Source organism: Paralichthys olivaceus, chromosome 12 (assembly GCF_024713975.1).
Source record: "Paralichthys olivaceus isolate ysfri-2021 chromosome 12, ASM2471397v2, whole genome shotgun sequence".
Classification (NCBI taxonomy): domain Eukaryota; kingdom Metazoa; phylum Chordata; class Actinopteri; order Pleuronectiformes; family Paralichthyidae; genus Paralichthys; species Paralichthys olivaceus.
The window spans coordinates 18,057,285-18,082,974 of NC_091104.1; the positions used below are offsets into that span (position 1 = coordinate 18,057,285).

The 25,690-nt window shown below is 41.4% G+C and overlaps 1 protein-coding gene across 10 annotated transcripts in view; it reads right to left on the reverse strand.

The window, feature by feature from the left end:
• dlgap2a (discs, large (Drosophila) homolog-associated protein 2a) overlaps positions 1-25,690 on the reverse strand; it is a 167,091-nt gene that overhangs the window by 80,090 nt on the left and 61,311 nt on the right. The window contains exon 2 of one of the 10 annotated variants that reach the window (XM_069535789.1): positions 6,343-6,375. The exons of the other annotated variants lie outside the window; for them this stretch is intronic. The gene's annotated coding sequence lies outside the window, so the exon portion shown is untranslated. The remainder of the gene's footprint in view (positions 1-6,342; positions 6,376-25,690) is intronic. 10 annotated transcript variants of the gene reach the window in all.

A 25,690-nucleotide genomic window follows, 5' to 3' on the forward strand; every position in this document is an offset into this window, starting at 1 on the left:
TAAGTGTAGAAATATCAAAGTGGCTGAGGAAAGCATCAGGAGAGTGTGTTGTGTGACAGTAAGTGGTAGTTGTGTGCTCCTCTATGCATGTCTGCAACTGCAAAAAGCTGAAAGAGCAACTTTGGTCACTTGATGATAAGCTCAGCAGATTGACTGCGTGCTGCACTTTTCCTTGCCGCCTGAAGAGGAAAAGAAAATGCTTGCAGTTTAAATAGCATGTTTTCTTAATCCCTCTTCACTGTGCAGCTTCAGGCAATCTTCAAATGGTTTTTTTTTCTCTCTCAGATGGCTGTTAGGGACATAAAGCTGCTGCTTCGCCATCCTCTCAAACATCCTCTGAAACATTGTGTTGGCCTTCCAGGGCCTGGAACCCAACACTGCACTGGTTGGCCGTCAGGCTGCCTGGCTCCTCTGCTGCGTACAATATGGTGTATGGAGTGCAGCCGGATCGAGTCACCATGGCCGGGAAGAGACATGAATTGTCAAGCTATAGACAAAAGGTCTCTAAATATGACAAGTTGAGCAGCGGAAACAGAAACTTCAGCTTTGTTTCAGCACACAGTCCTAACAAGGAGAGAGAGGAAGTTATGGAGGCTCTGAGGCCCACTGACGATTAGTACTGGGACTTAAAGTTTAATTCAAATCATACTTATTTTCTTTCTAGGGACATTAAACCATTAAAGTCCTGGTGTCTCTCAGTGTTTCTCATGATAACGGTTGACTGACATTTAAGGGCATTTGTTGCCAAGCGACAGAATGTCTGGGAAGTGGTAAGAACTGGAACCCTATACAGCTTCTAAACGTTTATGTCTTACTTTTTCAATCTATATATATCTTAAAGTGATTCCTGAGCAAATAATTCAACTTTAAAATAACACATTATCAGCTAACCATAGACAGAGTGCAAATAGAGACTGCAGGGTAACAGAGTGCATCATCTGCTGAGTAAAATTCACAATGCAAAGCATCAGTACTCCCGTCACACCTACCAACAAGCCTCCTCCATACTGGACACTGACCTTGGCCAGCGGTCTGGCATGATTTCCATTCGTCTAGCCAACATACAATGCAAATGGTTTTCTGAAAATTAAAAATCCATGCTGCCCAATTTAATACAAGACAGTGTTTGTGGGCTCAGGGGGAATATGCGTTAGAGCACAATGATATTACTTATAACTCCAAGACACCCCCCACTCTCCTGGGGAAATGTCTAGAGGGGCACTGAATACATGCACTGCTTGAATATGGAGGAGTCTGCGCTCCACATAACAGAGAAAGCCTTTTGGAGTACTTCACAAATGTCTTTTCTTTTCATATCTGAGTATTTGCTCTACGTCCTACCTTATTGATAGTTTGCCAAAACATGGTGTAAATATGTTTTTATAGAGATGTAATGCTGCTCAGATTTTGTTTTTATCGATGCAACGAGGACACGTTGTTAACATTCAGCCCCAATACTTCATGTATCAGCTAAAAATGCATTTTATTCATGTGTATTTAACACAACAAAATATTCAGACATATCAGCTAAAGCAAGAGTTTTACTGCATGTCCAGGCACACTCATCGGTCCAGCTGTCTACAGAGGACACATCACTGCTGGTGTTCGTATTCCCATTAGCACAACCCAAAGCATATTCTTACCTCTAACTACAGTGATGTAACTGTGACAGGAACTCCAGTGATTATGTGCTGGGCTGAGTGCTTTTAAAATGCAGATCTGACAGTCTATTTCTGTGTTTACTGCTAATGTGTTGCTCTGACTTCGCCTTGCTGTAGACATGGTGTTGTAGGCACTTCAAGCACTTGGTAAAGTAGAAGGAAAAATTGTGTTCTTGGTAAAGAAATTAAGTGAATGGTCGATCTAAGGATGTGAACCCTGATCTCCAGTGTCAAGGTTCTACGTTTGGTACCAAGTGGCAACCCACCGCTACGGTTTGAAGCCTGGAGTTTGTCATTTTGTCAAGAGCCATCTTGATGTTTTGAAAAGTCCCCACTTTTGAAGGAGACGACACTGCATGCCCACCAACACGCCTGCCATCTGCACCCATTGGGCGTGACTAGCTGTCAATCACATGATATCCAGGCCACAGCGCAGACCGTGCATTAAAGGTCCAGTGTGTAAGATTTAGGTGAGAGGAATCTATTGGCAGAAATTGAATACAAAATAATCCCAGAGATGTTTTCACTTGTGTGTTTTATCTAAATTGTACGAATTGTTGTTTTCTTTATCCTAGGATTGGCCGTTTATATTTAAATACTTTACATTTACATCAAGAGCGGGTCCTCTCTATGGAGGCTGGAGTTTTTATGACAACAGAAGCTACCACAGGTTCTCTTTCAAGTTTAGAAGGGGAGGGTGAGGTGAGGGGTGTTCAGCTGCAACATACAACTTAACCTTAAGGTGTCATTAAATTTGATGAACTGAACCTTTAACATCTATTTAACACTAAATGGGGCCATAATATAGAAAATTATTATCTTGGTGTATTGACCAAGACTTGAAACTAGAGATTGAAATCATCTGAAACCAGTGGAGGCACCCTCTGCTGGTCATTTGATAGAATACAGGTTTCAGATACTTTCGCACTGGTTTCACTCTCCATACCCAGAGTCTACGACCATTTTTATAAGCAATCAAAGCTTGGTATGCACCGTCCACCCCAGTTCACACTGCTAGTGAACATAATCTGAGCAGCAGTCACATTTAGCATTAAACATAAATGGCTACACAAATTAATACTATATAAACAAAATTGTAGAAGACAAGTTTAGCCACCTTCATTCTCTCTCTTCTCTGTCCTTCCTGATCCATCTCACACTTCACCTCTGCCCTCTTCCCTCTCGTGGCCATTTTCTATCTTTCTCTGTTCCACAGGGAAGTTCAGGGTCGCTGTGAAGGTTCGGTTAACGACGAAATGCTCCCTCTCACATTCACTCCTGCAGTCTGTAAGTAAACCAACATCAGCCCAAGGACAGGGCGCTTATTCCGACACAGAAAGAGCTCTGATTTCTTCTGACATCTCACATGAGTAATGCAAAACGACACTGACACCATATGTCAGACCTTCACTACACTTTATTTGAATTTTCATCAGTTATATTGTGTATTCTCTGGGTATGAGTCTTCCTAATTATAGTTTTCAGCTTTGAAGCCACAGAGTCAAGGTGAGCCCAGTCTTTTCAATAATGTTTAGATTTAAGGCCGCCCCGTCTATGGAAGCGTCCTCCCTGTCCTTCTTCTATAATATCTATTATCCAGACTTCTGGTTTCTCTCTCTGCAGTTTACAGACGCCTGAAAATCAGCCTCCCAAGCTCTAAAAATGACTCACTTCAAGCTTTAATTAAACACGCAAAGTTTAAATAAACACAGCCCATAAATCTACACAGTCCAGTTACTGGAAAACACTTAACTGATATCAATTTTCACCTCCCAAAATTAGAGGTATCTATTTCCCAGTACGATGCAGACTCATCTTTTAATGTCTTATGTCATATGAGTGTTGAGGTCCCAACAGGACATGTTAGTTGCCCCCGGCAGTCTGCAAAAAGACAGAGAGACAAGATGTGCAAAAACACATCTTTGCACTTCAGACTTTCTCCCTTACACCATAACATGGGCTCCTGCTCTGTCTCTGTCTCTCCTGCGGGACAGTAATTACCTGCAGGCAGTGAGGCCTTGGTTGGCCTTGTAAATGCATTTGTTTCTCCTCTAACAACTGTCAGAGCAAACACAGAGAGAAATGCTGCGTGTTTCATTTATTGTAGACACCAGTGATGATATGATACACCAGTGTGGATAAAGATCACATAACAGTAGTCCACTTCTTTTTGTAAATTAAGGAAATAACTAATCTTTATCAACATTTTTGACACAGTGTTAAAAATAACTGTACACTATACCTTCAGAGCAGTAAACAGGAGAATTTAGCTGCTAAAAGTGAAATCTGTTGGTGGAGAACCAGACAGTGTTTTTTAACCACAGTTTTGAAGGTAATCTTTTTGTTTGTTTAGCAAAAAGCCAATTTTTTGGCATGAAAAATAAATTATCTCTCAGGAAACTTAAACACAAGTTATGATTGTTTGTAGTTTTAGATATTCAGATTTATGGAAATAATTCCAGATACCTTTTTTTACACAATCATTCTAAGTCAACCAACCACACACTCTCTCTCCAGGGCTGGTCTCCCTTTGGAGGTTTTCAGGGACACCGTGCATTTCCCTGTTGCACAAGGCCTGAGGCCCTGCATGTGCAACATGAAGAAACAGCATGGAGATGCCTTGGGAGCTCTCTTCTACACAGCTACACACATGAAATATTGTACACAAACACACACACACACACACACACACACACACACCCTGTCCTTCCCTCAGGCCTCCCTCCTCTCTCTGTCCATCTCAACAGGAAGGTCACAGGCACACAGTTATCGCGCTCAATTTGATTATGTCTTAATCCAATCAAGCAAAGCAGAGGGAGCGCCATTGATTTTGGAGACACAGAATAATGCTTATTGGGCTCAGAGGCACATGGCTGATTCCTGGACAAGGTTAAGTCCAGGGGGAAATATCTAATCTGTCACAGAGTCCGTCACTGAACATGTTTATGGTTTCTTTCTAGATTCACTCTCCTCGCTGCAAAATGTCAACAAAGCTACCAACTCCTTTTGCATTCATAATTCCTTTCTATTTTGTTTTCGGTACATTGTGAGCAATGGGAGATTTCCATATGAAACAACAATCTGCAAATGTGAATTCCCCTGGTGTGGGATCAATAAAGTTTGATCTCATCTTGTTTTATCTTATGGCTGGACTGTGCATAAATTGGTTAATGTGCAAAAGTAAGGATGCTGTTGAAAACTTTTGTGGAACTGGAATAGTCCAATTAGCATGCTCATGACTTCGCTGCGGTATATTTGCATTGTGCAGTGTGAAGTGTCAGCCACTTTCAGCACTGTATTTGTTTGCTTCTTTCCTTTTCTCTTTACACACATAAAGGGTATTTCAATGCAGCCAAAAATTCCAAAGCTGTTCTCATTTGCAGGTTTTCTTTTATTTCTGTCATCAGACAACAGAACAAGAACGAAAAAGTTACCATTAGGAAAGCATGTTAACCAGCAGTTACTTCCAACCTGTTTCCAATAAGCTGCTGTTCTGGACTGCTAAAATCTTGATGAAATAAAAGCATAGATTTACAAAATCATCTTACACATAAGTTAAACACCATCACTGTGCTGTGTAGTTGTACTTACATGCAAAACTAGAACAGTACTTAGTAGAGCACATACATCGGCCACGGCCCCTTTATTTCAATCAAGCTGCACCTAATTTTACACACTTTACACCTGATTTTTTTTAATCAACATTCACCAATGATTCCCTGGGAAAACTGTGAAAATGTAAAAAAAAAAAAGCCCTCTCTAGCAGTATTGAAGAAAGTAAAAAATAAACGCCTCATCATGTGTAAATGTAATTTAATGGGTTCTTCCCTGACACATACGGCATCTGAAAAACAAGTTTCGTGGAAATCCGTTCAGTTGTTTTTGGCGGAGGTTAAACCCAACGATGGACACTGTCCATTTTGTAAGAGCAACAGGCAGTGGGGGCACATCTCAACATTTGGCCAATCAACCAATAGTTTTAAATTCATCACAAACTCTTTCATTGAGTTAGTTGACATTCAGGGAGGCAGCGCGTGGTCAGCCCAACCAAACACTGTTACCCATGCAGAGGGATGACTTTGGGTTTCAGGAATGAAATATGAGGAGACAAATGAAATGGATTGCACTGAGATTACTGACAATGTAGTGGTGGGCTCCAGAGCTCTCAGCCTTAAAATACATCTGGAGCACATTGTGCACCCATGATCACATAATAACACATGTGCATGAGTGCACAAACACTCACAAAATAACATGTGCACGCAAATAATAACAATTAATGAGATGAGAAGCAGAAGTGAAGAACAATCTAAAGCTGTGCACCTCAGCCTTCACACTGTCAATCAGTCAGGTCAGTAAGAGCCGTCTCCTGGTGTTGACATTCTGTTGACCTTCTCTAGTCTACACCTGCGATAGGTCCAAAAGTGCAGGGCCGCTGTTTGAATGCTTTATAATAAATAAAATCAAAACCAGGAGGACGTTACCTTTTTATAGTGTTTTTTCTATGTGGATCATAAAACCTGGCCTGTGCCGTTGCTCTACTGAGCTGAAGACTGAAGAACAGTGTGTCTGCAGCAAAGCGTCGCCCCCGCTCCACCTCCCACCCTCCCCACACAGCGAATAAACAAGGCAAGGAGATGACGATGACACAAGCTTTTGGGGAATGGCGAGGCCCACTCACCTTCTGGTTCACCACACAGTGTGCACTGTGATTCTAAACAAGGACCAAAGAGAGACAACAGCAGATTAATAGAGGCAACACATATGGGAAAGTTTGTGCGAGTGTGTGTATGTGTGGGGACAAACATTGGCGTCACTGCCCTTGTATGAATGTGAAAGTGCAGTTATTCAAAAATCAGCATCTCTCTCTCATCGGCAAAAACAAATAAAAACAATAAAACTAAATAAACAATATGGAGAACAGAGCCTTTTTTGCTCCTAATGTACTTGCAGAGCGTTACCCATGTGCAACATAATAGAAACCCAGCCACCATGCATAATATGACCATCAGCTACATGTGGCTGCATAAAAAGATCAAATGATGCAGAGAAAGGCGTCAACAGGCGGAAAAAAAACAATAAAATGAGAAATCATATTGCTTCAAGTCATCACTGCCACGTGCAAAAGAGGCTGCGGACACAAATATGTAGTCACAAACCCGGGTGAGACTCTAAAACTCAAAGCAGAAAGAGGCAGTCATTTTTGATTGCATGTTATCCATCATTTTTATTATTCACTTTAGGAATAGTCCTTTCATTCAAAGATACATAAGGCTTTACATGCATCATAGGGTTTAATGTAAACATGGAAGATAAGGTGCAATTTTCATTTTGTTTATTAGCCCGTTCAACACAAACAGCAAACTGCACTGCAAGCCTCAAAGTCTAAATCAATATATCGGCATTACTGTTAATGAAGTATCAGTCTTTCCCAGGAGCCCACAGAGTGTAGGCAGCCTTAGATAAGAGCTCCAAGTTTATTTTGAACAAACGAAATTATAAAATTAGTTTGTTCTTTGCAGACAGACACAGGCCAAAAAGAACAGAATCACAGTGAAAATGAGCGCCATGTCCTCAGGCCGTGGTTTCTGCAGACGGCCTCAAAACAGCTGTGCTGTGTCGGAGTTCGTCTCTGTTCCCTGATGCAGCAGGAGCCAAAAGAGACCATCTTGTTTTTCTCCCCCTTTTTATGTCAAGGCTCTATTTCTCACCACTGCTAATTAGGAGCTTAATTAGATCAGCAGCAACCTTGGAATTAGGACTTCTCTTATTTTGATTTGAAAAAAAACTGTGAGACAGCTATTTTTGATAGTTCAATCCCCTCCAGTCATGGGGCATATAAATACAATAAAACACGTCCATAAATGTTTATAACACTAAATTGCTGTCATTTCTCCGCTCCCTTCTCCCCAGGTGACCTTGCTCGTGGGCAGAGTGCAGTGAGGGCAGTTCTGCAGACCAGCAGATGAGGGAAAAGGCACTTTTAAAGCTTTGTCGTAGCTGTCCATCTGCAGAGGCTGTAAAGTGTAACAGCCCTGACACTCTCATCACAAAACTTCCTGCTGGATCTTACCTTTGCACCCTGGCTGCATCAGGCAGAGCAAAACACCAAATCATATGGTTCTTTTTTCGTCTGACCGACTTTTCTGCACACCACACCTCATACTGACAGATTGATGAGATTGTTAACAACATACAGTGTTAGAAGACAGTTAATCCAATTCCACTAAAGCTGCTTTCAGACATGAACTTCCAAGATCCTCTGTATTTTCTTTGGAGGAGGTGCATGTGTGAACGCAAATGTCCGAGTGTGAGGCTCGGCAGATTCTGCAGACTGACCTCCTAGTATAAAGAAAAGAATGTGTGAACACAGCAGGGGATTCCCCGCTGGATTCACAGTGAGCGAGTGTGGGGGTTGATGATGCTACTAACACACGACAGACACGAAAATAAAAAGAACAAAGAGAAAACCAATATCTCCTTGGGTAAAAGCCATGACACACATGTAGAAGACACCGACCGAGATGTCAAGAGAGTTTGCGGTGATAAGAGCTGATGACGGTGTCGGGGTGTGTTAAAGCGTCACTTCCTGCCTCTGCCTGCTGCACCCAGCTGTGCCAACTCTCTCCTGAATGCCGAGAACCCCCTGCTGTGTTGTGCATGTGTGAAAGGCAGACTGCGCAGGTCATGTCTGAAAACGGCTTAAGATAATCTAGCTGTTATTGTCACTTTGCAGAATTAATTACATTGTATAAGTTTATTTGCACCTCTGTTCTCGAGGGTCTTTCCTGGGCAGGTGGGGGTAGTCTGTTGAGTCTGTGAGGTTGAACCACACGCGAGCGGCCTGGCTGGCAGTGCAGTGGCGGATGGCTGACGCCTGGAGAGAATTTACTGGTTTAATTAGTCTTTTTTACTTCTTCTCCCCACAGTATAATTCCGCAGATTCAAAGCAATTAGTTTGTCCTGCCTGTTTAAATTTAAACTCTTGAATTTCCCAGTCTCGATCAGGCAGTTTTTACAGTATAAAACTGTTCTTGGGTAACAGCTGGAGGTGTAAAGCCGCTGCCAGCCTTTAGTCATCAAGCAAACAAATAATCTCTCTGCTTTTGAGAATGAGGTAGAAGAATCTGTCTACAGCCATGATACAGGCCCTGTGATCTGGTGTGAACCTTCTCACAATGAGTTAAAATGTTCCTCATCAGCTGGGATTAACTTCTACACCCCAACTCTTAAAGATCCAGTGTGTAAGATTTAGATTCAACGGCTTTATCGGCTGAAATTGAATATAAAATAATCCAAGTGATGTTTTCACAAGTGTGTTTTATCTAAATTGTACGAATATATGTTTTCTTTACCCTAGAATGGGCCCTTTATATTTCAATACTTTATATTTATGTATCTCTGCACTACATGATGTGCACTGCCTCCATCTGGGAAACAAACTGCTACACCACCTTTCTGCCTTTTGTTGAACAGATCAGACACAGTCGGTGCTTTGATGTAAAAAGTTGTAAAAAGTCAGTAAATGTAGCGACAAAATCGTTAAACTGGCAAAACTGCCTTTAAAACCCACTCAATGATGGACACTGTTAATTTTGAAAGAGCAAGTGGGAATGGTAAAATCTCTCAACTCTTGGCCGCCTGGCCAATGATGTAACCTCATCACAAACACTGAATCAGTCAGTCATGGACATTCAGGGATGCATTGCTGGATTATGTTCAGTCCTTCAATGAAATGTGAATGGACAAATGAAAGGAATCTGTCAATCTGTGTTTGTAATCCAAGAGTCTACATTCATACCAGATGTGATTTGAGCTAAATGTTAACACTAGTGTATTATCTCACCATGACGATGCTAAGATACTGATATTTGTTATGTTTAATATTAATCAGGATCCTTGTCTGCTGGGATTGAAAAGTGATGATAATGTTTAGTTTTACGGCCCAAGCTATGATTATTTATCACCCATGAAAGTCTGTACTCCGTTATGGTCAAACTAAAATATGTTGACATATTTCACATTTTGGATAAACTATCCACACAGTCATACGGCTAGAGAGGCGGAAACACATGAAAATATATCCTGTCAAACAATCAAATACACCAAGCCGCTTCACAACAATAAAGGTTTTATAACAAGTATATTTCTTTACACCTGCATTGACCAAATCATCAGTAAATGAATCAGAATCAAAATGTCCCTCTGGTGTAGTCAGTGGATATCTGTAAACAGTTTACAGTAAAACTACTTTATTTTAATATATGCATCGAACATTTCTTCTCACATAACATAGCAAGAGCTTTAGTGGGTGTTTTAGGTCATTTTAGCTCATCTCTAATAACAGCTATCTGAATTTGAATTAATGTAAAAAGCAGATAGCCAATGCATTTTGGTCAAAGTGTTCCACCTCTTTTGGCGACCAAGGCACCACCTGCTCAATTTGATTTGTCCTTGCCCACACATTCTGCATATTCACAGTCAGAATCTGTTTCTAACCCAGTGGGTGGGTGATGTCACAAGATATTGGAGGAAATGTCACTGCAGTGAGGTGAAAAGATTTTCACAAGAGGTAATTTGTCTTTGATTGTTGCTGTCAAGTATAGGAGTATTTTAAAGAAGTAAAAGTCCAAATACTACTCTGGAAATAAAAAGTAGTTGTACATCTAAAAGCAAACAATAACAATAATGGCTGTCCGATGACCTCGGGTGAATTGTGAAATAAAAGCCAAATAGAACAAAAAATTCTAGAGACTGAAAAAAAATGTTTCCAAGCAACTGCTTGAATAGCACAAGAATTTTACATGAGGAGAAAATAGACAAAAGTCACAGAGGATAGGAAGCAGGAATATAAGACATTTTGGGAGAAATGTAAATACCATAATAAATGTATTTACATCAGGCCTAGTACTGAATAGTTGAACAACACTGTCTTTATCATACTTCATGTGATAGAACCAATAATACAGATCAATATGCAAAGAAATAAGTGATGTTTAAGATTCAAATGTATATTTCAGAATGCTACAGTCAGTGAGCATGCTTTAATAGTGGAGCACAACTCAACGCTGACCTCTCGTTGGTTGTGAGTAAACTAACGCAGAATCTCACAGGGGCCTGTGGAGTCCCCTGATATCAATCTCCAAACACAAACATACACAGAGTACAAATCCTCAGCCTTGATCTGATAATGTATTCATCCATAATTAAAGCCTGCATTTCCATATCAGCGCGGCTCGATCACACCTTCACCACTGACTGATCTCTCCCTTACCCCCAATCTCTCTCACCCACTCGCTCTCGTACTCCTGATCAGACGACGTGCGAGAGGTACAGGTGCTAATTAGCCCGTGCTCAGATTGTTCAGGGGCTTTTTCACAAGAACGCTGCATCTCTGATAAAACACACATGGTTAAATATAAAGCCAGGTGAGATGGACTATGAAAAGTTTGTTCAGGGAGCTGTTGAGTTTTATCCACGACTTGGGATATACTTCATGGAGCAGCTCATTAAGGGTCTGAGCTGTGCAGCACACAAGTCAAGGCCACTGTATTTGGACAAGGTCAATGAGTGCACAGCTATGTACAGGTCACATGATTGTGTACTGACACATATGACCACATGTGCACAAAGAAAAACAGACTCACATAAGTCCACTCAAGCAAACAACAAGAGCAAAAACACACTCCAGCTCACCCACGGCTTCCAGCCTCCTCTATATGGACGGTCACCAGTTTCAGTTTACCTTCCCTTTGAGTAGCACAATCCATCTTCAGCAGGGCCCCCTGTGTATGTATGCAGCCTCCCCACAGAGCTGATCTAGCACTTCTCAGAGGAGACGCTGTGCTGAGCACAGGGCTGGAGGAGAACTCATCAGCCTGCCAGTATAAACCCTGCCTGCCTCTTCAGGGGCTAATTGCTCTGCACTGTCACATGAAGACGCTTGGTTATGAATATAAATGCATGCAACAGCAATAAGGCTTTGTGGAGACAGAATTTACGGATCACTAAGTTCTTAAGTTTGCATTAAACACAGATTTTGATGTTTTTCGGAAATCGTCTTTTTCACTGTTTTGCAGACAGAAAAGAGCTTTACACACTAGATGCGCAGTTGTGCAGTTGATTTGCAACTTGTAAATATTTCTCACACCAATAGTCAGTCAGTGTAAGCTTTCACATCACATCCTTTTGCTTTTTCAAATCAAGGACGATTTTTCAAGGTTTCACTTCCGACATGTACAAATCTAACCAATCAGAACGCATGTTGTTGACAACATTGCAGATTCGAAGCAGTAGAAGTAGTAGGAAGAACCACTTCCTCCTCCATCCAGACTGATATTATTAGTCAATATTACTAAATAAATGTATCTTTATTCATTGATCGTAGTTATTTGTGTCTTTAAAAGCATATGATATAGAATACTTGAACAGAGACCCACTCTTGTCGGGGATAATGAATCAATCAAATGCACAAAACGTGGACTGCTCACAAACAAATGGAACCTTCCCAGAATTAAGGCTTGTCTACACTACTGTTTTTTTGATATTTTCGTCTCTGATTACAAAATATCTCTGTCCAGAATGACAAAGTTCAAATGTTCAAACAAGCATGTTGGGTCAGTAAGTGGCGATAAAATCTAATATTATTCTTGTGTCAACTGGTGTATAGTCGCCATTGTTGTTGCATGCTCAATACAAAAAGCAACAGTGGCCATGTGCATAGTAAGTGCTGACATCATCATTTTCCTGAACACACACTTAAACTTTTTGAAAATATGCACTTGCTGGTTGCATTGGTAGAAATCTCTTTGAACAGTGTTTGTAAGTTAACGTACTTAAACTGCAGCTGTTCTTCAAACTGATGGACATCCTGAAATCATCCATGAATACTTTCTCCAAGTGTTCAAAGGTATTTTTTCTTTTTTCTTTTCATTAAGTAAAAGAAGTCGCAGATAATTATCGCCTGATTAGAAGATTTCATTTTTATTTAATTTTGATCCTTATAATTTATTTTTGCTAAATCGCCTCATGCTGGAGCGGCGACATTTGCCTCAAATTATTCATTATTTTGTGCCGTTTATTTACGCTGCAGTTAAAGTGCAAATGTCTTGAGAAGAGAAGAGGTTCATTGAATCAAACCTCAGATAAAGACATCTTCCACACATAGAAGGAAAGTAATTAAAGCACAATACAAGCAGCAGAAATGCCAATTAAAAAGCTGCTTAATCTGAGGAGCCCAAATATCACTTCGCAGGGCCAGAGAAGGAGTCGACACCTCGGCACAGTACAAAAATCAGGAGCTTATTGTCAGGAATAATCAAAATATTTCCTTCGAGAAAGGAAACAGCAGGCGTCTGACATCAAACAGCGAGTGTTTGAAATGAAGCCAGCCGTCAGGGTTTTGTGGATGACGATGCCGTGAGAATACTACAAACAGCTTTACCGCTGTGTGAGGTACAACCAGAACAAAGCACCAAACTCCCCCCTAAAAAAAACGAACAAAAAAAGCTTTTCGTCAGCTCTCAGCAGCAGTGGGTGGTTCTATGTGACGCGGGTGCAGGGATCCAAGCGCGACCTTCAGTTACAGACACTGACTCTGCAGCGAGTAAAAAGCCATCACATGTCAAGATACATCCCCTGTCTATTCAGGAAATCTGTGCGTGTACACGTGTGGCAGTGAGGCCAGTGATGTTTGAGATGCAATGAGAGATTCACAACACAGCTGCTGAGTGTTTCTTCTAAGTTTTCTTTTCTTTAGTTCTGTACGATTCATCCTGTATCTCCACCTCCAACAACACATATTGTTAGAATAGTGTGTTCATAAGTCAATATTATTTCCCCCTGTTGCAGTCTCTTCCTCGTGTTCTCACTGTAACATCCTTGTTAATGGGATTTCTCATAAATTGCACAGGAACGGGGTTCTAAAGTAATGTGTTAGCAGTTTTCATTTATTTAGCATTTTATTCATTTTGAATCAAGATCTTTTATAAAGTTTATTTTTCAATATGTGAACAAACCTTTACTGAAACGTGCTCATGTTTTATTGACTTTGGGTTAATAATCTACCTGAAAACAAAACGAGCCCCATAATATAATAAATATATTTTATAAATATTAAATATTAAAAGTTGATTAAATGTATTCAACACATCGAAATAACAGATGGAGCCTTCTGACTTTTACACATATTATCTTTCAAATGCTACTGGCTCCAAATGCCCAAGGTCCTAAGTGTGAGTTTGATCAGGTACTTTCTCTCTTTGCCTCTTCTACTCCGCTGGCCATAGTTGTTAACGGTTATCCAGTCAAATTTTTATTCAGTATGGTCTTCTCTCAATCCCATCAACCATCACGTGTCTAGACCCCAGGGTGTTTCACATACGAAGCATTGCCCCACCCCCCTTTTAACCTTGATGATATCACGAGGGGTCCAAGCACCATATAAACTGGCTTTTATGTCACATCACTTTCTTCTGTCATTGTGCGCGGCCATAAATTTTGTCCATTTTTCTCTCCTGCTTGAATTGAAGTTGTGGCAGTGACACTGTGGAGTGCTCTTCCTACAGACATAAAGTCCTGTGACCTCTTTTGACTTTAAAAACAAAAGTATTCAAACTGACCTTTGTTTGACCTTGTGCAGTCCCAACATGTGTAGTCTCTATTTTAATGTCTTTATGCTTTTTGTTTTCTCTCTTACAGAGTTATCTTGAACATTTTTTTGTTTGTGAGGCACTTTGTGAAATAATCTTTACTTTCTTCACTATGAGGCTAAAACCACTGGGGTCAGTTTGTTTTCATCCGTATAGGAGCATCTCCCAAAGTATCTTATTCAGCTCTTTTTGAGTGTGTTAGTGGGTTTGGAAAATTGCAGCTATATGGTGAATTTAATCATTTATATGTGCTTTCTACTGTGCACTTTACCTTAAGGCACCAAGTATGTAAAGTGCAGTATATGAATGTGGAACTGCATATGCAGCACATACATATATGGACATATAATATGCATGTTCATATATGTGTGGCTGCCAATGGTTTCTATCCACAAATAAGTGTGTGTGTGTGTGTGTGTGTGTGTGTGTGTGTGTGTGTGTGTGTGTGTGTGTGTGTGTGCATGTACACTGTCGCAAGTTACACAGTGAGAGTGGACATATTGTGGTCACACTGTAGGTGTCGGTACAAGTTTCATTTTGCAGTTTGTTTCTCATGTTTCGTCATTGAGCCCCACATTTAATAGCCTGACTGTGACATGAGGAGGTGAGAACGAGTCTGAGAACGGTAGGGATGGAGAGATGGAGGAATGGATTTGGGTGGATGAAGGGGGTTTTTAAAAAAAGGAGGAGGTAAAACATCCCATCGCTTTTCCATCAACCCCCCCAAGGGCCCTGGGCCAGATTTATGGGTTGTTTCTTTCACCTCCTGGTAGGTGAATGGAGCTGAAAGGAAGAGGGAGATATAAATATAACAGAGGACTGACGTATATGTCCGAAACTGTGTTTGAGTGATTAAATGCATCTGAACTGTGTTGAAGTGAGGATGGCAGAAGAGAGGTGGATATGTGCAAAAGAGAAGGACAAGAGAGGTGGGAGGATGCAAACGGATGGAGGGTCAAACAGAAAGAGACAGACGAAGAGAAAGAGAGAATATTGATGGTCTCCTCCACACCCCTGAAGCCCTCTGTCTTGCTGGAGTATATATCAGTAGCTCGTGGCCCTGTAGATGACCATTTTGACACCTGTTGATGGATGATCGGGTGTCACCATCAGTGACATGTCCGTCACTTCTCCTTCCCCGACATCTGCACGCCCCTCTTGCTCACTCCATCCTCCCAACAACACGTTCACTCATCATGATTTTCTCTTTTTAATGCTGATGCACATCAGAACTAAGCATTGATTCTATATTAAATGGTCCAGAATGTGAAGCCAATTTGGAAGTACCTGAAGCCTGTGCTCTCTCAAATGACCAGTAGGTGGCGACTCCACTGGTTGCAAAAAGAAGACTTTCTACAGAAGTCTATGAGAAAATGACCCTATTCAACTGATTTATAATATCACTAAATATATTCTTAATGACTTAATGTTCTCATTTGGTAGTTTCAAGTCTTCAGTACAGCATAATGTTTATTCCATAAATTATGATCCCATTCAGAGTAAAATAGACGATAAAGTACAGTATTCATCGGGGCATGGAGATTGATTGACAGCTACTACCATCCAATGGTTGCAGATCACAGGTTGCTCCTCCATTGTTCAAGATGGCGTTGGCCAATATGCCAAACTTGAGGATTCAAAACGGTAGTTCACAAAACAATGGGTGGGATTGTAATGAACACATTTTAGCCAGAGAAGACAGAAGAGGAGGTGGTCTTTGGCATGTTCTCCCCCGGACAGCTCAATACTCATCCACACCCCGACTAATGTGACCCCAATGAAACAATAGCAAGGTGGATCCACAACTTAAAGGTATCAACAGCCATTCACAACTTTATTGGGGATCCCAACGACCTTCCCACATAGCAAGATTGTGTTGGCCCAGATTTGGCCCACACTGTCACACTGTCACACTCCGGCCCACATACCACATGGAATGATGGCACTTCATGGTATGCTCCTGTTTGTCAGTTCTGGGCCACAAGTAAGCCCTAGCAATACAGCATGTCCACCAAAGAAGCCTAGTCTGGCCTGAATTTGTTTTGTGCTACTTGGGACAAATTCACCATTTACCACATTGGCCAATTTCGGTTCACATCAAGATTACACCTTGCTGAGAGCACCACATTTGTCAAAAAAGGCCCACATTTTGTTTTGGGTTTGCTGTTTTACATATTCACAAGAAGGCTAAAAGTTACATAATGACTCTAAACATGAGCCATGCAGGCTAAGTACCTGAAACATCCCAATTAGGTGGAACTGATGAAGACTTTTGGAAAGAGAGAAGAAACAAATACAAGACCAGTTGACACCTGTTCAACACCCGAACAAATCAATGAGTGACGTCACAAAATTACCAATTAGACCCAACTACCTTCTGTAGTTGTCTTTTGCACGACAACAATCACAACAACATGAACTGAGCAAGTTATTTCTGTAACTTCTCATAGTGTCTCGAAGGCGGCAGGAGTTGTAGTAGCCTTCAGGGTCATATTACTAACATACTTAAATCAGAGAGTTCCTCAAAGTGGACGTCATTCCATGCTTAAATCATGAATTACTGACCATTCAAGTTTTATGTTATTTGTCTTGACACCTGGGAGTCAGTCATCTTATGCTGCAGTCAATTCCCATTAAATATAACCCACTAAAAACTGTGTTATGTGAAACATTTCAACATCAATCTCAGAGATGGTGTCAGACATCTACCCTGATGTCTCACTGCATATCACACTAACCTGTAGGTACAAATTTAAATCAAGTATCATGTCACTTTATGACACAAAATATGGGAAAGCAGAGGGAGATAAAGCAGTTTTTCAAGATACCTCATGGTGGGAGGAGGGGGAAATATGTGCATTGCAAAATAAAAGAAACATCAAGTTGGAGATACAAGCATTAGAAAGAATGTCATGGTGAAATATTGTTGTAGCTACAAACCTATAAGGGTCATGCAGTGAATCAGAATGTATATGCTCTTTAAATAGTTTCCAGTGTAAAACAACACCCCCAGTGTTTAAAAGTCAACCCCATGACTCGACTGAAATAAAGCTGCACTGATGGCAAACCTGGAGATCATCACTTTTTATTTGTGTGATCTACATTAACAACCACAAATTTGTGTAAAGCATTTTCCTCCTCATATCCCACTTTCTCAGGCACATCAATTAAGACTCAACTACAAATGTAATGAATCGCACAATACAAATCTGGGTTCGCAGTTTCGTAACTGCTATGAATCAATACATGTTATTGTTGTCGACCTCTGTTGCAGCTCACTGCCTGCAACATGTGCACGGCATTGTGCTCAACAGCAGTGGCTGAAGAAGCAGGAAAATATTCTGTCAGGCATAAAAGTAATCAGCAAGGTCAGTGACAATGGTACTGGGGCAACTGTCTGTTATTTTTATTCACTACGACGTTTTAGTTCCGTGGATACAAAGCAAATAAGACACAGACAGGACAAAGTGGGAGAAGAGGGGGGAAAACACAAACACACAAAATGATATGTGTATGTGTGTGAGTGTATTTGTGCATGTGTGCGTGCATGGGTTTCTCTGAAGGCATGTTTTTTTTTGCCTTTTGAAATCAGTGAAAACAATGACTCTATTTGTTTCTGAAGGAGTTTTCCTTGTTTCAGTAATTTTCAATTATGCAACAAGACGATGCAAATTACTCCATTTGCATCAAGGAAATGAGTCTTGATTGAAGTAAGTAAATTGGTTTGAATTGGAAACTCAGTTCAGAATTTGTCGACTGTTTTTGAGCCTGTGGCGAGACAAGTTTGACTCATTGAGATGGATGGATTTTTTGAAGAGCATATTAGGGCCGTGTATCACCAGTGTCTCATAATATGACTGACCAAAATTATCAACAAGGCACCCATCAGCCATGCTCGTGGCCTTGTAAGCATGTACCATAGACTGTATGTAAAGATGGACGATGGCTCCACTTGCTCCCACTACCCAGAAATGAAGCCAAAATATCGTGGATACGAACACTGCCATCCTATGTCGACAATGTCATTCGGAGCCAGAGACTCAAGTGATGGAGCTGCAGTACCGAGATCCCACGATACACACAAGCAACCAATCAGTCTCAGCTATCAATCATGACATTTTACCCCCTAGTTTTATAGAATCAAATAACGAATTAAAACCAAACATCTCAGAAAATGAAAATAACTTGTACTTTTCAGTTTGGTCTGTGTCCCATCCACTTACATGGAGGAGGCAGGGTTTGTGACATATTATGACACATTTTCAGTGCAGGGGAAAACTATGATCTGTTGTCGTTTCTACATGAAAAGTCAGGGAATCAAACTCAGTAAGCAGAGAAGAAACATAAAGTCAGTGAAGGGAACATTTAGCAAACCAGGCAAGGAATATGTTGTTACATATTTTTTTAAAGCTTCAATATTGCACTGAATTAAATCTACAACCATGTACACTCACTGATAGAGAATAATAATATCCTATCACACCACCAACCTCCAGCACCACATGAGCACGCACACACACACACACACACACAGACTTCATAAAGGGTGTGAGTGTGTGTATGACTCAGAAGAAATGGCACAGTGTCACCACACTCATCATTCTACTTGATCTCCCTAAGGATGATGTCACTGGCACCGAGCATGGCTGGTGGCCCACTGGACTGAGTGGGGATCAACTCTCATTATCTCCTGTCCAGATTTACACAGCTGCCATGCTCATATTTTACACGGGGGAGAATGAACGGAGAGAGGGAGGGAAGGAGAGAGTGGGAGCGACTGAGAGCATTTACAGAAGAACCAGCCTCCTGACTACTCAATATTTAAACAAAACTATTCTGGCTACCAGCACTCATGGTGCCACATTTCTCTCAAGACATCATTTCCTGTCACTATGGACAGAAACACACTTTGTAAAACTTTTGCACCGTCGAAGTGACACCCTTTGATTTCAGTTTATTTCTCTTTTTCTCACTCACAACCTACAGAGGTTTCCACCTGAACAGATGAGTTATGAGTCATCCTGTCAGGTAAACAAATACACACATACACACACACACCCTATACACTCATCTGTTCACTCATCCACAAACCCAGCATCCCACCAGTTCGATCCAATCAAAGCAAACATCAAACAGCCAAACTCCCCATGTGTTGGATGCAGATGTAACCGAGAACTTGGCACAGCTGAGGAACACCCCCCCCCCCCAGTCTCTCTCTCTCTCTCTCCCTCTCTCTCGCTGTCACCATAATGTCACAACATTGTTCCATGTGATTGGATGCCTGTGCAACGATGAAAGATTGGCATCCGGCATCACCGCATGGCAGTTTTCACCAGCCACACACCTGCTGCCTTTGGGCAGACTGCCCTTGCCTGGGACTGGTGCACGGTACAGATGTAGTACTGCACGTGTTTTTGTATGTGTGAGTTTGTGTGTACTTTACAAGCACTGTCCAGGGTATTGCATTATTCTCCATCTCTTGGAATGAGCCTAATGGGCCGTGAGGAGAAAGCAGACGAAGCAGGCCCAGAGGCAGCGTACAATGTGTCTAACACCTGGTCGGCCATGTCACTGGGTGGCCATATTGGATGTGTGCTGGGTCCTTCTGTCTCTTTGTTAACTAGTAAATGCATCATGGGGGAATAGCCAGGGTGACTTTGCCTACAGTGATATTTGAATCCAAACCAAATGCTGCTACCTGCAGACAAACAAACTGTTTTTCTAGATTCTAAACAAATTAAAATAGCCTTCTTGTATTTGCCTTATGAAACTGATGTAATTCCATTGGAAACAGAAGATTGTTTCTTAAACAACACAAACACTATTCCAGTTTGGTCCTGGCTGTTAATTTATCTTTCAAACATAACTGGAGACCTGCCACATGAAAGTATCTTAAACCTAAATTTATGTGCACTTAGTGTTAGTGCAGCAAGCTGTGAACATAACACTGTTATATTAACACCTTTAAAACCTAGAATGACACTCAGTAGAGTGCATATCATCCCCACAGGCCTATCAGTCCACTTCAATTCCATCCAACTCCACAGAATTTGACTCACTCATAGTTCTCAGTCCTTTAAATATGCCAGGTTTATTTCCATGAAGAGTCATGAATTATTCAAAATGCCCGAAGTTTAGTGGGTTCTTTCATGACCCATACCTTCCACCAAGTTTTGTGGAAATCCATCCAGTATTTTTTACATAGTCTTGCTGAAAAACAAACAAATTTATCGACAAACAAGTTGCCTGCTGATTGGGGCTGGACATAGCAAACAGTTGGTCTTTAGAGATTAGTATTTTTGTGGATAACAACTATCTGTTGCTGCTGGAGATGACATTGACAAGAGCGAATAAAAAAAATTACTTTAGAGGCCGCCGAGATGACAAAATGCTCCGTACAGCGGAATGGAAGTGCACTGCAGTTGGATGATTATTCTCATTATTTCAGTTGACCATCTTTCACACACAAAATATTGATCTGAGCAGCTTTAAACTCCCCCAGGACATTGTGCTAAAATAAATATTTGAAAGAAGAGCCAAGGCCCTAAACATCAACAAATGAATTCACAGCACAACGGCATGACATTTTAGTCTTGTGACCTTAACCAGCTGCGACACCGACAACATATACACTGGTGCACAAGATCCAAATCAATAAATGACCTGCGGCAGATAAGGATGGGGAAATAATGATAGGCTGGAATCAAGAAGCCTCCCATAACTATTGATGGTCCAGAGAGAGGTGTTTACTTTGACCATATTGGATGCAAAATGACGTGTTCCCACGCACTGACGCCTGGTGATGGAATGTAAACACTCTCACCCTGGGTTTCCCTCTAGACGCTGATTTTAGCACCACTGACTTGTCCTCACAGCGCTTGTAACATCATCCCTCCCCCTGTCCCTCGCTGTCACTGGTGCTTGAATTTATGTCATGGCAGCTTGATGGGAATACAATGTAACCACTGCTCTCCACAGGATATAACCATTAGATGCTGCAGGGGTGGCTTACAGGGGCAAATGCTTACAGTGCGAAACCTAAAGGGCTACAAGAAAGCTGACACGGGCTTGGCCCTGTTCATCTGCATCCGCCTCAAAATCAGAAGAGAGAGGCGTATACTGGGGGAACACCAGGCAACTGCAGTGCAGCATGTAGCAGAGGAGTTTTTTTTTTCTTTCTAACTATGTATCACAATGCAATGTCTTCAAACGCTCCTCAATGCTGAAGGCCAAACAATGTGGCAATCCGTAACAGGAAATCTTCAGGGATCCTCCGTGTCCCTCTGTAGCCTAGCAACCACAATACAGCTCTTTTTATTTTGCTCTGCGGTGTTGTATGTTACAGGTGAAAGAAAAACTACCGCAGTTGCAGTATGACAAGATAAGACAGGAGCGAACAGCCTCAGAAATGAGGAACAACACGTGAGAAGAGAGGGAAAAAAAATAAACAAGAGGGAGCCCATATGTGCGACAGAATGTGACGCAGAGAAAGTGAGAAACGGAGAGAAAGAAACAAGAAGGATCGAAAAGACCAAAAACAGCTGACAAAACCCAGCCAGCAAAAACATTCATCCCGAGAGAGCATTTCTTTCACACAGACCTTTATCATAAACGTCCACAAAAAGCCAATGCAGCTATGTGACACACTCGCACCCTATATTGAAGACATCCCGTTGCCATAGCGATATGAGAGGAGGAGGAGGCGAACGAGGTGTTGGTGGAGTCTCCTCGCTGCGTGCAAAGTGTTTTCCCTCACACTCTCTTTACTTAGAGCAGATGCATAAAGCTTATCCTCCGTCTCCACCAGGACTGATTTAATGTGGCCCACTTCCATTCCAGATAGGAAGACGCCCCTGTGGAGGGAGAATGTTCTCTACCCTCTCCAGGATCTGATGACGATGATGCTTGAAGTCAGGCGTTGAGGCATGAGGAAGGGTTAATCTCTGACGGAAAAATAAATATTACATGCTTGGTCATCCTGGATAAACATGCTTGTGAGTCATTGGGTTGAAGTAGAAGTTTATTTGCAAATGTGATTAATACTACATCGATGTCCTCTTTTATGTTGCGATGACCTCAGAGCCCTTACTATTCATCACAGCATGTTATGTCGTTTCAGTCTTATGCCGCAAGAACCGCACAAAATCACTCACTTATTCACGCAGCTATTTATTAGGTTTAATCTCCTTGTTTTGCACAAAGCTCATGCGGAGGAGGGGCAGGCACATGATAAATGTGGGAATGGCACACTGATGCAGAGTCTGATCTATAAAAAAATTCCCACCGCTTCCTCAGACGTTCAGTCAGCATTGATCAGCGGGCCCTGTGGTGCGTGGCCAGGCATGGATTCTCAGATGACCCGAACCCACATAATAACATCGGCATCTGCACCCTTAGCCTCAAAGACATACAGTACACTAACCTACATTAGCATGTGTCCACCCACATATTTAGGCAGATTTATACACTGCAATGTGCAGTCATGTGAACATTCAGGCGCTTCTGTAGATGCATGTGGCTGACATGCCCCATCGCGTATAAATAATTGTATTCAGTGCATTTGAATACAGCGACAGTCCAGTCCAGTTTAAGCTCTGCACCCTAATAGACTCAGTGCCCCCCCAAATGACTAGGGTATATTAGCCCTGACCTTGTATTCAGAGCATCTCGGTTAACAAGCTCTAACTAACAGGGAGACAGTGCAGGAGTCTATCAGAGCTGTCTTTAAACACCCATGACTAAGTGGTGGCTGGCTCCAGATGGGGACAGCTCAGGTTCGTGGGGACTCTCCACTCTCTGAGGCTGCAGACTGCCCACAGCCAGGAGAGAGTAAAGCACCACTATTTCATCAGTATATGCATTCACTGGAATCAGGAGTGGGTGAGTATATTGTACATAGAACAGAATGCACTGGCAATTAAGGTGAGATGTTACTTGCGGAAAAAAAAAACAGTTGCACAAGCTCACAAGCGGCATCATTTGTGTAAGACTAAAACAGTGGATGGAAAATGCTGTTCCTGCCATGCAACACACAGTGAGCTACCATGCTTCACACTTATTCACTAATCCAAATGAGCCTAAATGATCAGTGTGGCATCGCCTCTGGTCCCCTCCAGCGTTAATAGGTGAATAGGCGAGCAGCTGCAACCTCCAGAGGGTGTGTTCACACTATTCTGCTTTATTTTTAAATGCCACTGCCATTTTGTTTTACATTCAGGCCAGCAGGGAGAGGCCACAGGCTGATCGGAGGGTGGTAGCTGGTGTTACGAAAATAATTTGGACTTATTTTTTGTAAAAGCACAGTGGAGCATTTCCGTATTCTGAGCAAATTTAAAGTGTTGGTGGCAAGTGGAAGCACCTGAGCCCTTAGTGAGTCAACTACTCAGCAAGATGCGGCAAAGTGACTCACCAACCTGTTGCATGACCCTTCAGTCAACTAATCGCTCATCTTAGGTTTGCTGAGAAATGGTCAAAGGACATACCGCATAATGGACATAACCCTGGTTTTCGATTGCAGGTCAATAGTCTAGAAAAGCTTTTGTTTGCCATTATTGCCATTGTCAGAAATATTTGTTATATCTTGTTTGTTATACATATTTCTCAAATGTAAGGGATTTGCGGATTTTTTTCTTTCAGTTTATTTTCTGATCTACCAATTAAAGCTATGGTTGGTAATCATGGAGAAGTTATTTAGAGCAAGCTACATTTGAAAAAAGACTTATTGATGGCTATTCACACACAAGAAGGATTTGAACAAATAAAATAAATAAAAGTTTCAGAACCCAACTCACTAAACCATCCTTTATTCAATAAATACAGATAATAACAGCAGAATTGAATGGTATGTAGATAATGGAAATAGTAACTTTAAAGTAATCCTTGGCAAAATGCATTATATCGTATACTGAATATTCATTTGAGAGTAACAATGGCTGTCTTCTCTTCCTTATATAGCATTAAAAAAAAGGCAAAATGAGGTTCCTATTTGTAATATTATCCTTTCATCAATGTTGCATGGAGATAAAAGGACAGTGCAAATTACCGAAACTAGAAAAACAAGTCAACAACGTAGAATTACTTTGTTTTTAAGTGAAGTCGTATGAGCGAAAGAGCGAGGCCAGGTACTGAGCTATGGTTACTGGAGGCGGCTGCAACAGTGATGACAGGATTGAAATCAGCTCACCAAAAGAGAGAAACAGATTAAAAGTGTCTGACAATTTCTTTTCTGTGCTTGAAAATTGACAACCAGTGAAGAGGAAAAAAAGAGAGAATGGGCAGCTGCGTCCTTACTGTAGATTCTCTTAACGTGATTTATGACCCTCAGTAACAGGTGGAGGACCTGGTAAAAAATGGATTTGCATCAGCATTTCACAGATGGTTCACTTTTGGGTTCACATTTAGAGGCTCAGACATCAATTTTGCCGGGAGGAAGACGTAAAAGATGTTGAGTCTCATCTCCATTAGTCTGTCGTCCCTTTGGAGACAGCACACGGAGATTGATGGCCTGGCGAGAATAAACAGCTGGAACTTATGGGGAGCGGTCTGTCTGTGTCAGGACCAGCCTTGAATTCCCAAGGATAAAAGTGAAGCTGCGATGTGGCTGGTTAAGGCCGAAAACATGCAGTGATACATGAGTCTGTCGTCTAATTCACAAAGTGACCCTGAGATATTATATTAACTTTCAGACAAGTGGCTAGGGCAATGGCAAACCACCTTTATATGTAATAGAGTTTAACACAACAGGGGTGTTTGAGTGCAAGACCATAATATACAACTTTGAGGTGTGAATCTGGAGGGGATTAAACCAAAGAGCTGGCATGACTCATATAATACAGACATGTGACTATCAATCCATGGCTGCAGAAAAGAGAAATGGAATCTAAATCATAGTGACAAAGCTGTAGGGAATAACTGTCCAATCAAACAACACTTTGCTTGAGAGGTGTTTGCATTTTTCACAAGATGCTGCTGATTTACGTCAAGCAATCATACACTGGCAGTTTCTGGCCCAGAGTGATTTAATTAATGGCAAGCACATCGACTCTCATGTGGAACATGCCTGGAGTTTGGTTGTTGATCAGCATCTGTGGCCCCCGCAACAAAATATGATTCCAATCAATGCTGTAATGGCTTAGAGGTCCTGGACCTAATCAACAGCAGCAATGGCAGAAATGATGGTACAGTGTGTGTGTGTGTGTGTGTGTGTGCGTGTGTGTGTGTGTGTGTGTGTGTGTGTGTGTGTGTGTGTGTGTGTGTTATTCAAAAGGAAACTTGCCTTTCTATAAGTGCAGACTACACAGGTTTATTGAAAAATTTGATTGACATCCAGGGCTTGTCAAAACTGCTCAGGTCTGATGTTCATATTATTAAAAATAATTA